Below are 6915 nucleotides of genomic sequence, written 5' to 3' on the forward strand. Positions count from 1 at the left end.
TATGAAATATTGCTGAATCTATCTATGAAATATTGCTGAATCTATCTAAGAAATATTGCTGAATCTATCTATGAAATATTGCTGAATCTGTCTATGAAATAATGCTGAATCTGTCTATGAAATAATGCTTAATCTGTCCATGTGTAATCTACTCTCTCTGTCATGTTTTATTTTGATTGATGTTATTTTGTTTGACCTCTTGTTACACACTTTGTGTGTCAGAGCGTAATAAAAAAAAAATCTTGAAATCTTGACATAGGTCCTGATTGTCTAAGAAAGAAGTAATCTAGCCGGGTATCTATTCCTGTAAACAATAAGTTGATTATGTAAACAAACAGGACTGATCTATGACGTTTAAGTAAACAGGAAATACTCGCTGTGTAACCAGCCCTACGTTTAGTTATTGGATGAAATTCATTACTTTCTATCACGAAAACCAAGTGTCAGAAATATTGAAATGTTAAGGTCATTTAAAATGAAGAATGTTAAATGCATACCTAACTTATGTTTAAAAAAATAGGCAACTAATAATATTATTTATTTAGCCGTCAGTCCTTAATTCCAAATTGTCCAACACCTACAATAATACGTATTTTATGTCGTCAGAGTACTCCAAAGCCACATAATACCTCAAACATTTATTTACCTCCACATACAACCAAAGGTAGGACTCTGATATTACCATTCTGTGTAAAGGGAGCAACATCATCAATTTAGGGGATAGTACGTTGTTTTGAGTGGCTATACTGGCGATTAGAACATGAAATTTTGGTTTGAACTCGAGACCGATAGGTCGAGAGTTTAAACCAAATTTCATTTTCTAATCGCCATTATAGACACGAAAAACAACGTACTATCCGCATTCTAACACATCTTAACAACTATACTACGCTAATATGTTTAGAAACATTGTATTTCCTTGTACAAAAGTACGTAGTAAAGTACTTTGTAACGTGTCATTCTGAAGCGGACTGACCAATCGGCAAGAAGCTTTCAAACTCGGTCATTTGGCCCCGCCCATATTGGCGAGCGCTCGATCGGTATGTTGACGAGGCGGAATATTTGGACTGTTCGTAAACGTCCTGTTACCCAAGTTTATATGACACATTTGGATTAATATTGACCAAATTCTTACATTTCCATGTCAGTATGCATACCAATATGTGCTTACCGACAAAATCGGTGATTATTTGTATAGATTTGTGAAGAGTTTTGTGTAAATAGTCATACGACACATGTGAAATGTTTCATTTGATTTCGGATCTAAGTAGATGCCTTCACACGGATGGAACTAACGTTTCAGTAGGAATGTGTACTTTTTACCTTTTAATTCATTCAACAAATACATTTCATCGGCCGTTTCAGTTCTGTTGCCTACTAGTCTGTATCAGCGGGATTTCGCTAAGAGGCGAGCTTGACGCCATATTGTTTTGGTTAGAAACGGGGCGTGGCTGAAGTGCGATGGGAGGAGCTTAACACGATTGATCATGATACTATCGCAGATTAGAACATGGTCCGTATCTAATCAAAACACGTGTTGCAAACGAATCGTGTTAGAATGTATAATTTAGGACTAATTAGATTTGTCTTAAATTATATAGCATTACACATAGGTACACAGCAATGCAGCCAGCGTTGGTACGTGTATACGTTGTAAGTTATGTCCAGCATTGTAGGACATTTTACCCGATAATACAATATAATTATAAAAATAAAATTGTATATAAGTTGGAATGTCAATGTACTGTAATTAAACAATTTCGGTAATTACTGTATTGTTACTCGACAAAATGTCAGTAAAACCGTAACAGACGTTAGATATTGTGGAGCTGGTATCTGTCCGAGATTTTGGCAATCGTTACTAGAACATATTTTCGGTATGGATGATAACTCATGTATAATTTACTTTTTTGTTTAGGTACTTTCTATTTGTTTACATTTTCGCTTCACAATTGTCGAATATACGATTTATTGGCGTGAGTACATTACCAGGTTGGTAAATTAGTGTGAAACTAGTGAAATGTATTACTCTAAAATCAAGTTACAATAATTGGGTTTATTAACCTGTAGTTTTGGATACATTTGTTACCAAACTTAAGTCTTTTATTGCATTAAATACCTGGGGTGAAAGAACTTATCATATTTAATTACGGAAATAAACCGATAGCATCAGTCGGCCGATGCCGATTGAGATATAAAGATTAGTGTACAATAGGTGTAATTGAGGCATTACGTGAACTAAGGGGAAAGTTTAGGTGTTTTATTGTTCAACAATAACAAATTGTCCAATCGAACTACAGGTGCGACAAAGTGACCTGTTCGCATGTACGTATTAATTCATTCATTTATTGACTTTGAGCTTTACAGCTCATCAGTACGTACACAATACATATAAATACAGTGGCAGACACTGCAATAACGCAGTGGAGAATGGACAAAAAATGCATGTAGTTACATATATTTTAACATTATATCATGCTATTCCTCCACTGGGTGACATCATATATATATTTACTTAACATAGTTAATTCTTTAACGTTCGTTGTGCTTAATAATTGAATCAGCTTGAAAACAGATGTTTTTTTCCAGTAGTACAATTTTATACGTCTTTCTCTTAAAACTTGATAAAATGGACAAATGAACAAAAAATGGTATTCGTCTTCAATATCTTCAGAGTTGCAAATTCTGCATGTACGTTCATTTCTTACAATGTTTCGATATCTCCCGGTTTCAATATACAGCGTATGCGCTGATAAACGTAACCTAGTTAGAGCAATTCTATTTCGCTTTGGAATATATTTACATAAATATTGTTGTAATGTTAAATTATCAACTAAATGTCTATACAAAAAACATTTCGAGGAATTCTCTAATAATTCAAACAATTCTTGCCGTGCGTTATCAAAGATTCTCTGTTTAATAATTGGCAGGGCTTCAGACGAGTTCACATTATTTTGATTCAGCCACACTTCGCCAAGACCGAGTGAAAAAAGTTTGTCTTTCACAAAAGTTACCCAATTAAAAACAGTATTTCGCTTTGGCATATACATGAGTTCATCATAGGCAGTTTTAAGAACACAGTTCTTAGTATTTAAAAGCTTGAACCAGTACTTAATTAAATTATAGTGTCTGGTATGTACAATCGGAAATCTACCCAATTCAAAATAGATCATTACATTACATGTTGACTTCTTAACACATAATATCCTTTTGCAAAATTCCAGGTGACTTTCTCAATATCTATGCCTTTGCACGAGCCCCATACCTCAGATGCGTAACACAGTATACTGGTAACATATGTGTCAAAAAGTTTAATCAAAGTATGGCAGTTTAAATTCATATTTTTACATTTTGTATATAAGGCAAATACTGACTTTCGACCTTGCCCGGATAATTGCTTTTGTACAATATTAAATTTATTGTTCCATTTAAAATCAATACCTAGATAAGTAAACTGTTCAACGACTTCTATTTTTTTTCTATCGAAGAACCATTCCTCGTTATTTCGTTAGCGGCCTCCATTTCTAAAGACAACAATCTTAGTTTTTGCCGTATTAACGGTCAATTTCCATGAGTTCGCATATATAGACAAACTATTTAACATGTTCTGTAGCTCATTGGCTGATTCTGCAAGTAGCACCAAATCATCTGCATACATTAATAAAAAGAGACTGAGTTCTCCAAAATCATACGGTTTAACACCGTTAGCAATAAAGTCATTTTCAAAGTCATTTACATACATTGAAAACATAATTGGGGATAAAATTTCCCCTTGGGCGAGACCCATGTTGTTTGCAAAAAAATCGGAACATCTTCCCTTAGATGAAACACATGTCTTAACTTTTTTTATACATGGCTTTCAAAATTGATAACAGCCTTTCTCGAACTCCTAATTTTGACAATTTATACCACAATTTACAACGATCGACGGAGTCGAACGCTTTCTTATAGTCAACAAAACAACAATATAAACGTTTACTATCATTTAGAGATTTTGTAATAATGGCATGAAGCGCGAAAATGGCGTCAACCGTACTTGTTCCAGGACGAAAACCAAACTGTGCATCTGTGATAATGTCATTCGACTCCGACCAGTCTACTAGTCTTTTATTCAGTACAGATGTAAAAAGTTTCGCCATACAGCTCAGGAGACTTATTCCACGATAATTATTAGGATCGTTTTTATCACCTTTTTTAAACACCGGGACCATCACCGCTTTAGACCATTCTTCAGGGAAACATCCAGAGTTAAATACATTATTAAAAATAGTATGTAAGGCTTGTAGTAAAATGTCACCAGCTTCAATAAAATATTCGTTTAGTAAACCATCTAGACCATGCGCTTTTTCTCGTTTTAGACGCTTGATAGCACATTTAATTTCGTCTGTAGATATACTACGGTCAAGTTCATCAAACACAGTGTTCCTATCAACATTTTCTTCTACATAATCATTATCCGACGGGTCGAGATTCGTGGCTACCTCCTTGAAGTGATTAAAAAATTCATCCAACGACACATTTGAAACAGTGGATTTTGTACTTGAGAATTTTTTATAAAAATAACGTGGATTGGTTTTCTGTAAGTGTTCCATCATATCTCCCTCGACCTTCCTATATTGCCTTTTACATGCGGCTTCAGAACGTTTGTATTCCCGTTTCCTTCGTATTAAAAGATCATGGGTTTCATCACATTCATTTCTGTTAAAATTATTCAATGCAGTCAGGTATTCTCCCCTCAAAGCACGCAACTGCCTGTCGAACCTTGTCGAACTCGTGCACGTGGAATGGATTCGTCTGGTGACCTTGTCGCGCTGTCACGTGATGCCCCGCGTGACCTCGTAGTAAACGGTGATAGTATTTGTAAGAGTTCATGCGTGAATTTGTAAACACTGGAATTTATGGCCTCTTGTGTTGTCTCCCCGTCAATAGTTGCAACCTGATTAATCTTGTCTATATTTTCCCTGATTGCAACTAAGCATTAAAACTTTATTTCCGACATCAGCGATTCTCATTAAAACACCTGTTTCTCGTTGGACAGGTAGTGATACAATAGCGTTGTTTTTGATGGACTCGATCGTCGGTCCTATAGAAATGAATGTAAGGGCCGTTACGTACCAATCATGTTCGTGTAAACAACTAACCAATTTTAACGGTCCACCCCCTCGCGCTCACGAGCTGGTTTTGACAGGTCGCATTAAAATGTTAAAATCACACACCAAACCGTATCCGTATTCGGTATGACGGGTGGCGCCTGTACGTAACTCCGTAGATACGGTCCTCGTTAGTCGATCAAGTGCCAGTGTTTTCACACGTGAGAAACTTGATTACTCTGACAGCACGTGACTGACCAATATGGCACCTCTAGTAATATGCCACTTACCTGACAGGATTAACTCGACCAGGAGTTGTTTGAGGTGATTGGTTATTTCTTTGGGTGTGTATAAAAAGGATAGAGACACCAACGAGCATCATCAATCTTAGATTTACATAGGAACGAATATCACTACAACCAATTCGTACCTTACAATTCTTTACTTGACTATGGAGAAGTCGGATTCTAGCGCTCTTCTTGTCCAGAATGACGAATTAGACATCTTGACCACACAAAATCTTGACAACGATGGTAAGTCAATTTATATTTTCCCTTTTTCTAAATAATTAACAGACAGGAATTTTATATTTTAGCTCAAATCTATGGTATCTTATATTATCTCATGACGTAATAATATATATCAAAGAAATCGTATGTGGTCCCCGGACATTGAGTTCAAAAATTATAGAAATTAATTTCATGAAAAAGGGAGGGGGCGCTATTATAGGTCTAGGATCTTGTCCAATAATATTGATTTCTCAATTAGATTTGCAGAAATGATACAACATACATAGAATTAAAAATAAATGGACTTTTCATAGCTTTGTGGTTCAGTAGCGGTTTATTTATTATATACCATCACAGCTGATAGAGTTGATATCTCTGTAACGTAAATTGTGGAAATTCAATATACTCGAGAGGTACAACAGTTGATTATATACAAGTCAAGTACCATTAAAAACGTGTCGGTCTGTATAAGGCTAAACGTACTATATACGTATTAAAGGTATAATCAACTCCCATCATACACTCGAGAATATTTACATTTAATTAAAATCTAAACAGCGATTGCCCTGGGCGCTTCTCCGAATGATCAAGTATGATATTCTTTATAAACAAGATGTATATAGTCTGTCCAGTTAAATTTTGGTTCCTTTTTAATACATGTCATATGAGGAAAACTTCTCTAAGAGCGTATGTGCATGTTATACCAATCAGTTAGATATTTGTCATTCTAAAGGGACAGAGACACTTTAATCGACTCTAAGGTCACAGAAAAGTCAAGAAACTTGATAAACCATTTAAAGAGATAAGATACAACTTCAAACCCTGTCAGTGACATTTGGATCATCAGGACAGACGAGTCAGCAATATGGGGATTTAAAATACTCGACAGTGTCGGAAAACTTATTTGTTAAAGAATGACATATTTGTTATATAAATTCCCCTGGTTTTACGACACTTCGACGAAGACTGTACTTACCCTTGGTCTGATAGCTTTATCACATATAGACATTTATGATTAACTAAGGGACGTTACGTTGATGCATATACTGACATAATGTTATAGTGTTCAATGAATGTGTAAGGAAATTTAGAGTTTAAATTATAATATAACTAATAAAGGCTAAAACCACGAAAATGAGGAGGGGAGAAATAGGATGAATGGTATTGACCTGTGTTTTCTGGCACAGCTAGCCATATCATCTCTGGAAGCTAGCCATAATACCTGGCACAGCTAGCCATATCATCTCAGGAAGCTAGCCATAATACCTGGCGCTGCTAGGCATATTACCTGACAAAGCTAGTCATATTACCTGGCA

The sequence above is a fragment of the Mizuhopecten yessoensis genome, unplaced genomic scaffold (assembly GCF_002113885.1).
Source record: "Mizuhopecten yessoensis strain PY_sf001 unplaced genomic scaffold, ASM211388v2 scaffold8507, whole genome shotgun sequence".
Taxonomy (NCBI): Eukaryota; Metazoa; Mollusca; class Bivalvia; order Pectinida; family Pectinidae; genus Mizuhopecten; species Mizuhopecten yessoensis.